Source organism: Dioscorea cayenensis, chromosome 2, assembly GCF_009730915.1.
Source record: "Dioscorea cayenensis subsp. rotundata cultivar TDr96_F1 chromosome 2, TDr96_F1_v2_PseudoChromosome.rev07_lg8_w22 25.fasta, whole genome shotgun sequence".
Taxonomy (NCBI): Eukaryota; Viridiplantae; Streptophyta; class Magnoliopsida; order Dioscoreales; family Dioscoreaceae; genus Dioscorea; species Dioscorea cayenensis.
The window spans coordinates 15,313,754-15,324,854 of NC_052472.1; the positions used below are offsets into that span (position 1 = coordinate 15,313,754).

At 39.0% G+C, this 11,101-nt stretch overlaps 1 pseudogene; it reads left to right on the top strand.

Moving 5' to 3' along the window:
• Positions 1-283: 283 nt before the first annotated feature.
• LOC120273015 lies at positions 284-10,880 on the top strand (annotated as a pseudogene).
• The last annotated feature ends 221 nt before the right edge of the window (positions 10,881-11,101 follow it).

The window sequence follows — 11,101 nt, forward strand, 5'->3', positions numbered from 1 at the left end:
AATATCTTGCTATTTTTAAAAGGTACTCACCATTTTAGAAATAATTAGGTTTGATGTGATGTTTTAAAAGCATTATTGGTGAATAAATTTCACATGGTTATTTTGATAATTAAAAAAATTATATATTAAAAAAAACCTATATACCATGAAAAAATATATATATATATAAAAGTCTCAACTCACATATGTCGATCATGATTAACCCCCAGCTATATATATATAGACATATATAAACTCTAACATTTTTATCTCGCTGATCATCACTGCCCTCGAGCTTGATCAAATGGCAAATATCCCTAGAGCTCCGATGAACATTGATCGCCGCAGAGGCTACTGTCCAACCAATTCCGTATTCTACAGCAAACGCAAACTCCTCTCCCTCCCTACCATTCCCTACCATTCCCTACCTCTCCGTCACCGCTTTCATTTTTTCCCACCACCACTCCGATACCACCGCCTTCATCGACGCTGCCTCCGGCCAATGCATCTCTTTCAACTCTCTCTGGCGCTCCGTCTCCTCTCTCGCGACCGCCCTTTCCTCCCGCTTCTCCATCAGCAAAGGAGATGTCATCCTCATCCTCTCCCCCAACTCCATCTACTTCCCCATCGTCTCCCTCGTCGTACTCTCCCTCTAAGCCATCCTCACCACCACAACCCCCTCAACACTATTGATGGTGATGGGTGATTGAAGATGACATAGGGCGCCAGCATAGGGCTGCAGGGTATGGCCGGCAACCATGCTCGGGAATAGCTGCAGGTGAACAGAACCATGCTGAGAATGGAGGAAAGAATGGGCAACTGTACTAGGGGCATGGAAGTAAAATTACATGTGTTAGTGGGGTATTATGTATTATTATATAGTATCTAGAGTTTGAGGTTTCTGGCCAATGGGGTTAGAACAAAGCAATTTTGACTGACCAATGGGCTAGTGTTTAATGTAATGCTTTTTGATTTTTTGGTTTGTGGGTTATATTAGTATGTCAAAGGGTAATGAAATGACACCGCTTAGTTTACAATCAAACAATTTTCTCTCATTCATTGTGTATCATTTTGGTTACCATATTATTCACAGTTCTTTCTTCTTCTTCTGTGAATCCTCAAGGTATTGCAACTGAGACTGAGTTGCTCTCCAACAATGTGGTATCAGAGCCTGGTCGGAGACGATGGTAGCCGAGACTCCAGTGAGCCTATCACAGCCTTGTGTACCCGTCTTCAAAGGAGAAGACTATGGGCGATGGTGCTTGAGGATGAAGACCATGTTTTGGTCTCAAGAGTTTTGGGAGCTCATTGAAAAGGGTGTGCTAGAAAGAGAAGATGAAGTGAAGGCAAGGGAGATCAAGAAGAAGGATCGAAGGCCTTGTGTCTCATTCAACAAGCTGTGGATGGGGCTATACTTGACCAGATTGAAGAGGCAGAGACGACACATGATGCATGGGAGATCATGAAGAAGTTATCCCAGGGCTCTTCGAAGATGATTACCGTGAGAAAACAAGCGTTGAGACAGACCTTTGAGACACTCCAAATGGAAGATTGTGAGAGTATTCAAGCTTACTTGTCTAGAGTTGTTGTGATTGTGAATCAGGTGAAGGCACTCGAACACAAACTCTCTGAGGCTGAGGTGGTGTCCAAAGTGTTGCGCAGCCTGGCCCCTAAATTTGATTATGTAGTGGTTACAATGGAGGAGTCCAGAGATATTTCAAATCTTACTCTTAATGAACTTGGTGGGTCTCTCCAAGCTCAAGAGGTCAAGGTGAATAGATTGTTGGTGAAGAAAGGAGAGAAGGCACTACTTGTGAAGACGGAGAGCTCGAGTTCAAGTGTCAAAGAGAAGGGAAACTCCAGTGCTGCCCTAGGATGGAATCCCACTAGAGGAAGAGAGAGAGGCTTCATCAAAGGAAGAGAAAGGGGCAGGAGTGCATGAGGATGGAGTGGAGATAGTAAGAATAACATACAATGCTTTAATTGTAGGAAGTACGGGCATATGAAAGTTGAATGCCGAGAGAAAGGGAAGCAAGCAAAGAAGGGAGCTTCAATGGTTGCAGAAGAGTAGGGAACTGAGCATCTGTTTATGGCCAGTAGTGCAACGATGAAGGCTTCAAATGGAGTGTGGTTAGTGGACAGCGGATGTTCTAACCATATGATAGGGGAGAGGAGCCTATTTGCTAGTCTTGATGAGTCTCAGAGAACCTCAATTCGTCTTAGCAATGACAAAGAGATGGAGGTGCTCGGGGTGGGCACTATTACACTGGTTACATGGGATGGGAAGCTCAAATATATACATGGGGTGTAATTGGTTTCAAGACTCGCACACAACATACTAATAGGACAACTCCTCACTAGAGGATATTTAGTTAACTTTCATGAAGGAAAGTGTGTAATCAAGGATGAGAAAATGGGAGAAGTGCTAATTGTGATACCAAAGGGAAATAATAACATGTTTCCTTTGGATCTCACCAGAATTGAAAAGGTAAATGTGGCTCTAAATGATCAAGATATGTCCGAGCGCTGGCACCAACAGTTCGGGCATCTCAACTATAGAAGTCTGGGATCATTGGTGCAAAAGAGAATGGTTGTAGGTCTACCTGAATTAAAAGATGGGCCTCAGTGTGAAGTTTTTGCAGTTAGGAAGCAAGCAAGGAAGTGCTTTCCCACAGTGAAGTCAAGGAGAACAACAGCATGTTTGCAACTAGTCCACATGAACCTATGTGGCCCCATGAGTGTAGATTCTCTGGAAGGTAACAAATTCTTTCTCTTGTTTGTCGATGACTTTAGTAGGAAACGCTGGGTCCACTTCCTGAAAACAAAAGGTGAGGCCTTTGAACACTTTAGGAGGTTTCACGTGCTAGTCGAGAGAGAAACAAGAAGGAAGTTGAAGGTGCTTAGAAGCGATTGAGAGGGTGAATTCATATCTCTTGTTTTCAATGAGTATTCCGAAGGGCTTGGCATTATAAGGGAGTTCTCAGCGCCCTACACACCATAACAAAACGGTGCGGTAGAGCGTAAGAACAGAATGGTCGTCGAGATGGCAAGGTGCTTACTTAAATGCAGAGGCCTCCTGACAGAGTTTTGGGCTGAGGCGGTCACTACATCAGTATATTTGATCAATTGAGCGCCAACACAAGTAGTGAAAGATAAAACACCTTATGAGGTGTGGCATGGAGAGAAGCCCAATGTAAGTCATCTTAAAATTTTTGGTTGTATTTCCTTTGTACTCACCCCTTCACAGAAGCTTCAAAAATTGGATGAGAAGTCTGAGAGACATGTGTTTGTGGGTTACTGTCTAGAATCAAAAGCTTACAAGCTCTACAACCTTATTACATCCAAGATAACTGTTAACAGGGATGTAATTTTCCATGAAAAGTCTTGATGGGTATGGGAATTAAACAAAGGTGGACCCCTATTAACCATTGAAGATTCGGATGACAAAGGAAGTGAAGACACAAGCAATGAAGGTGGTGGAGATGTACATGGAGAGGCAGCAACAAGTGGAGGCCAATCGAGAACCAGTGAAGGCACAATTAATTCAAATTCACAAGAGGAGACCTCTGACTATTCACCACCTAGGAAGATGAAGTCTCTGATCGACATCTACAACACTTGCAGTTTTGCTCTTCATGTGTCTGAACCTCAGGATTACGGGGAAGCAGCAAGGCATCGGGAATGGCAGGAGGCCATGGATGCAGAGTTGGCAGCTATTCGAAGTAACCACACATGGGACTTGACTGAATTGCCTCCTGGGAAGAAGGCAGTTGGACTAAAATGGGTTTACAAGACCAAATATGGTGCTAATGGTGAAATTTTAAGGCACAAAGCGAGGCTGGTGGCCAAGGGGTACATCCAACAACATGACCTAGACTACGAGGAGGTCTTCTCACCGATTGCGGGGCTTGAAAAGGTAAGACTTATTCTAGCTCTTGCTGCTCAAGCACACCATCCAGTGTACCATTTCGATGTTAAATCAGTGTTTCTCAATGGAGAAATAACTGAAGAGTTCTATGTTGCTTAACTTGAGGGGAAGGAACACATGGTATATCGACTAAGGAAAGAACTCTACAAGCTCAAGCAAGCACTGAGAGCTTGGTACGGGAAGATCGACGCTCATTTCAAGTAGCATGGATATGAAAGGAATGAAACTGAGCATACATTGTACAAGAAGGAAATTGTATACTGATTAGTCTCTACGTTGACGACATTGTGTATATAAGTGGTTCACAGGTTGTGATCAATCAATTTAAAGAAGAGATGATGAGGACTTTTGGCATGTCCAACTTAGGTTTGATGAAATTCTTTCTTGGTCTGGAGGCACATCAATTGTCTAATGGGATTTTCATTTCACAGAGAAGGTATGTGGAGGACCTATTAATCCAGCTCAACATGAAACAATGTAAACCAATTGATACACCCATGGGAGTCAATGACAAGCTATGGTGTACAGAAGCTGGTGATTACACTGATCCTAGAATTTACAGAAGCCTAATCGGGAAACTCCTCTATATTGTACACACTAGACCAGATATTTGCTACACAGTTAATCTCCTGTCAAGGTTCATGAGCAAGCCCACCAGCGATCATCTAACAGTAGCGAAGAGACTTATCAGATACTTGGCAGGAACGTCAAACTATGGTTTGTTTTATTCTCAGGAGAATGATGCATGCTTGGAGGGTTTCACTGACAGCGATTGGGCTGGATCCTTGAGTGATCGAAAAACCACTTCGGGGATGTTTTTTAGGAAGGGATCGAGTGCGATTGCCTAGGGATCTAGGAAACAAGATGTCGTGGCATTATCCACAACGGAAGCAGAGTATGTTGCTGCTACTTCCGCAGCATGTCAGTTGGTATGGCTAAGAAGAATTCTCAACGATTATGGGAAAGATTAATCTAAAACCAGTGTTCTCTGGTGCGATAATCAATCCACAATTGTTGTAGTGAAGAATCCGATTCTTCACGGAAGGACCAAGCATATGACGTGAGGTTCCATTTTATTCGAAGCCTGGTAACTGAAGGACAGATCACTCTCCAGCACTGTAATACCAAGGACCAACTTGTGGACATTTTCACAAAATCCTTGCCTACAGAGAAGCACAAAGACATCCGAGCTCAGATGGGAGTTCACATGCTTCAATCAAGGGGGAGTGTTGATGGTGATGGGTGATTGAAGATGACATGGGGTGCCGGTATAGGGCTGCAAGGTATGGCCGACAACCATGCTCAGGGATGGTTGTAGGTGAACAGGACTATGCTGAGAATGGAGGAAAGATTGGGTATCTGTACCAGGGGCATGGAAGTAAAATTACATGTGTTAGTGGGGTATTATTATATAGTATCTAGAGTTTAAGGTTTCTGACCAATGGGATTAGAATAAAGCAGTGTTGACTGAACAATGGGTTAGTGTTTAATGTAATGCTTTTTGACTTTTTGGTTTGTGGGTTATATTAGTATGTCAAAGGGTAATAAGATGACACGGCTAAGCTTCCAGCCAAACAACTTTCTCTGATTCATTGTGTATTATTTCGGTTACCAAATTATTCACTGTTCTTTCTTCTTCTGTGAATCCTCAAGGTGTTGCAGTGGAGGCTGAGTTGCTCTCCAACAAACACTCCCAGCGAGATCTCCAAGCAAATCACTGACTCCAACCCCGTCCTCACCTTCACAACCCTAACCCTAATTCCAAAACTCTCCTCCTTCTCCTTCCCCATCAATTTCCTCAACTCCTCCTCCCCCAAATCCTCCGATTCACGCATCAGTGCCTCTATCGATGAACTCCTCCAAACGCCTTCAGATCCATCAATCCCTAATGAATCCATCAGCCAAGATGATCCAGCCACACTCCTCTACTCCTCGGGAATGATAGGGATGAGCAAAGGCGTGATCTCAACCCACTGATCCCTGATCTCCATGGTCACCATCATCCTCAACCGATTCAAGCTCGACAAAACCTTCATCTGCACAATACCTATGTTCCACATGTACGGTCTGGCGGTGTTCGCCACCGGGCTCCTCACATCCAGTTCCACGGTGGTGATCCTTTCCAAGTTCGAGATGGGAGACATTCTAAGCGCGATCAATAAGTACAACGTCACATACCTCCCACTGGCACCGCCAATCCTAGTGGCAATGCTGGCGGCGAGCAAGCCACTGCCATTGGGGCCACTCAGGAGGGTTCTCTTCGGTGGGGCGCCGCTAGGGAAGGAGGTGATCGAGGTGTTCAAGGAGAGGTATCCGATGATCAAGATCTTGCAATGATACGGGCTAACGGAGAGTACTGCGATCGGAGCATCGACGGATTCGTTAGAGGAAAGCCGGAGATATGGAACTGCTGGAATGCTGTCACCGAACACGGAGGCGAAGGTCGTTGATCCGAAAACTGGAATATCGTTACCGCCCAATGGAGTCAGTGAGCTCTGGCTACGCGGACCTTACATCATGAAAGGTACGTGAGTAGTAACTTCAAGTGGCACGTTTTTGCTTTTTGTTTTTTCTCATTTAAAAAAATAATTTTTAATAAGCTTTTACGGTTTTTTTAAATGTTTTTATTTTTTTATTTTTTTGAATACAGAGTGCATTTCCTTTATTTTCTCTTTTAAATGAAAGTTTAGTTTAATTTGGGTTAATAATTTTTATTTAAATAAATAATTTGTATTTAAATAAAAAATAATTTCTTTTTGTCAGTTAACTATCATGCAAGTTTGTAAGTTTTTGAAAACATGGACATGGTGGAGGGGAGATGATAATTTTTTTTTAATAGTGCTCTAAAAAACTAATTGATAAATGTAATTTTATTTATTTAGCCTAACGGGTTTTTGCAAATTCATTGATCAATAATCCATTTAATTTTAAAAACATAAAATTTGACCAATACCTCCAAAATATTTTCCGATTAACATCCTAAAATAATTAACTGATGGCATTGCAATAATTGAGCAGTAAGAGATTTGACTAGGGGTGCAATTAAGCTAAGTCGAGCCGAACTTTGAATTTTTTGAGCTCAGCTCAATAGAATCAGCTTCAGTCTTGAGATCGGCTCGAGCTCGATTTGAGTCCAAATTGTAAGTTCGAGCTTGGCTCAAGATAGTAAAATTTAACTTGAGCTCACTTAGAGTTCAGCTTAGAAGAAGCTCATTTATGATGAAAATGAGCCCGAGCTTGAGCTCGCCTCGAGCTTGGCTCAAAATAAGTTTTAAAAAATAATAAATCATAATGACTATTATTAATAAATTATTTTTCAAAATATGAATCCATTCATAATTAGGAATAAATGCACATTTAGTAAGCGCATTTAACAGGTTCATGACTAGTGGCTAAGGCTTATTTAACCTACTTGTTAGTAGGATCACGAGCAACCTCATTTAGCAGGCTCACAAGCAAGCTTTTTCGTAGGCGCGCGAGCCTGCTCACAAGCTTGCCTAGCTCGGCTTATTTAATGAACAAGCCTTAATGAGCTGAGCAACATATGGCTCAAGCTCAACTTGTTAATAATTTGAGCTCAAAAATTAAGCTCGAGCTTGGGTCATTTACTTAGTGAACAAACTTTCTCTGAACCGTGAATCAAGTAGCTCATGAGCGGCTTGGTTTATTTCCAATCCTACATTTGACTAATGTCAAGAGGGTTTGACTCTCTCTTAAATGCATGGTTGAGAAGTAATAAAAATATGTGTGTAAGGTGACTTATTCATATTGTCAAAAATAAAAAATAAAAAAATGCTAAGAGGCTATAAAATTAAAGGAAAAAAATTATCTCTTATACAAAATATTAATTTTTTAAAAAAACATTTTTATATTATTACAATAAATGTTCAAAGCATTCACATTTGTCACCAAAACATTGAAAATAATCAAAACCTTATATATTTTTTTTTAAAGAATTGATAATGACAAACTAACACCAACAACCTCTTGATTTATTAGCATTGGGTCCATATATAGGACGTTTGTGTCCTTATGAGGGTCACGATTTTGAATCTGAACTCACACAGAGTGAGTGCATAGGTGTATTGAAGCATTAACTTCATGTCTGTGCACACCAATAACGCGGTTTATTAAGATATTATCTCCATGTTTGTGCACACTCCTGACGTAGCTTATCAATTTTGTTTAAAAAATAGCAAATTAAGGGATCGTTTGGCATCATTTTTTGTTTTTGTTTCATTTTTTATTTTGTTTTTGCTTTGTTTTTGTTTTTGATGTCAATTTTATGAAAACAAAAATATGTTTGGATACACTCTTGTGTATTTTAAAAAATTGAAAACACAAAACACATTTGGTAAACACAAACTTATTATAACTCTTTTTTTATCAAAATTTTCAAATTCATAGTTTTTAATTTTTTTATAAAAGTTTATTTTTCATATTTGTTTACTTATTGTATAATTAAATAAGATTAATAACATGAGATTGGTATTGTATGGGTAAAAAATATCTCATAAAAAGTGTACCATTTAAAATTAAAAAAAATTATAGATATTGATAATCTTTCAATAATTTAGTTACAATTTCATCTCTAATATGACTCATTTGTTTTAGCTAAGTTGGTGTCAAAACTAAAGGAAGATGTAGGATTTGCTGACTTAAAGTATTTAAAATAGATTTTGGGGTTCGTCTTAAAATAATTTAAATAAAAGGGCGAGGGGGCTACAGAGAAGCCATTACTTTTTTTTGGAAAATCAAGTAAAAAACCAATAAGTCAAACAATAGATTTTTTACAATTATATATATATATATATATATATATATATATATATATATATATATATATATATATATATATATGTATATATATATATATTATATCTTGTATATCAGTTTATAAACAGTAGGTGGTCTGACAATAATTGTCACAATTATTTTCTATAAAATATAATTTTTTATACTGTATAATCTAATTTATAAAATGTCAACATTTCAAGAAATAAATTATTTTTTTTGAACTATTAGAATTATTTATAAAAAAATTATATTTAAAAAAAATAAAAAACCAAAAGGATAGAGAGAGAGGAGAAGAGGAGGTTGTTCATGTAGGGAAGAGCAATGTTTTGAAAACCGGACCGGACCGGCCAGTCGGACCGGCAGAACCGGGAACCGGCCGGTAGCCCGGTCCGGTTCAATGGAGCTCGTTGACTGGGAGTCAACCCGGTCAAACCCGGTGAACCGGCCGGTTTGACCAGAACCGGGTTGACCCCGGTTCTGAATTTTGTTTTAAAATTACGAATTTAAGATCCGTTCTCCCCTGTTTTTCTCCCCCATCTTGATCACCAAAGTCATCATCACAGCAGCTACCACCTTCTCCAGAAGGAACCTTCCCATTTCCACCATCTCCACTTGAAGAACCAAAATCCAAAATCCACTGAACGAGATACTAATGTGAATCTTAGCTTCGATGGAGATTGTGCCGTTGCTGCTAAAGAGAAGGTGGAAGCCATGGGAAGCGCTCAAGGAGAAGAAGGCTGCCATTTTTGACTAGTTTGGAGTTCGGAAAAAAGCCCAACAACGGGCCAAGTGATCTCCGGCTTTCGCTTCTCTTCAACCGGATCAATCCTGCTTGCTTTTAGTAGCTTGCAATCAGTTTTTTTTAGATAGGAAAAAGATTTCATAGCTTGTTTTGATTGCTTTTTTTTTTTGGAGAATATATAATATATATATATATAATATTAATATAATTATTACATCATCCGGTTCAACCAAACTGGGTCATCCGATCCGACCAATTGACCCATGATCCAGTTGATTGGCCGGTTCACTTCCTGGTCCGGTTCTGAAAACATTGGGGAAGAGGGGTTTTGAAATGTTTTCAAAATAAAAGTTGGAAACACTGTCTCTTGTTATTATTATTTTTTTAAAATATAAAAATTATTGTTAATATTTTTTAAAATAAAAATAAAATGCAAAACATGTTTTTAAATTTTGAATACAAATTTTCTTTTATATTATTAAAAAAAATTCTGGGATTTTTAAGAAAGACCCAAATACAAAAGATGTTTATAAGTAGAATAAATTTTAAAGGTTTATAAATTATAAGAAACCAAAAAGAAAATAAAAAATTGTGTGCTTGGAAGAGTGAAATGACGCTTGGAAGTTTTGGTGGTGGGGGTTTTAAGGGTATTTCAAGAACGAAGAGGCGACCAATTGGACGCTGGATCCAGAGGGATGGCTGAAGACTTGGGATTTGTGCTACATCGGCGACGATGGGTACCTATACATCATCGACCGTCTCAAGGAGCTCATCAAGTGTAAGGGTTATCGGTATTTAAAAAAAATGGTTATTTTTTATGAGATGATGATGATGTGGGTGTTGGTTTGCAGGTGGCGTCGGCTGAGTTGGAGGCTCTGTTGCTCACTCATCCAGATATCACTGATGCTGCTGTCATTCCGTAACTAAAACCAAACCTTTTTATTATTAATTAATTTATTTATATTAAGAATATATATGTTATAAATGTAAAGATAGTAATAAGAATAGAGAACCAGAGTATTTACCAAAACCCAAAAACCTTGAAGAATTAACTTCTTCTTCTTTCTTCTTTTATTTCTCTCTTTTCTTTCTCTTCTCTTTTCTTTTATATCAAAGTATACAAAATGAGGGGGTATTTATAAGGTTACAAGAGTTGAATGAACGGCCAGGATCGATTCGATCCGACGGTCCAAAATACCCTGGTTGGTGGAATAGTAACAGTACCGGCGGCCGCTACAGTACCACATGGGCGGCTGCTACAGTGTTGCGGCTGCTGCAGTGATATCTAGAAGTTACTATAGTAATGCCGGCTGCTACAGTGAAATTGCTACAGTAGGCATACATTAAAAATATTTGTTTATAACAATTTATTTATATTTTGATTTATTTGGAGTTTTAGGGAGTTGATTTGTAATTCATTCTCAGGTTCCCAGATGAAGAGGTGGGCCAGTTTCCCATGGCTAGATTTTGAAGTTAACACAGCCTTACTGGAATAAGGTGAAAATAAAAGATTTTAGAATTTCAATTTTGTTTTGAAAGTACCTTTTATGTTAAGTTAAACTTTAGTAATATTGGAAAAGAGTAAAATTAAAATGACTCTACTTTTTCAAAGACAAACTATATTAAGAACTATATTTAGCTAGCAGGCTTTTAAC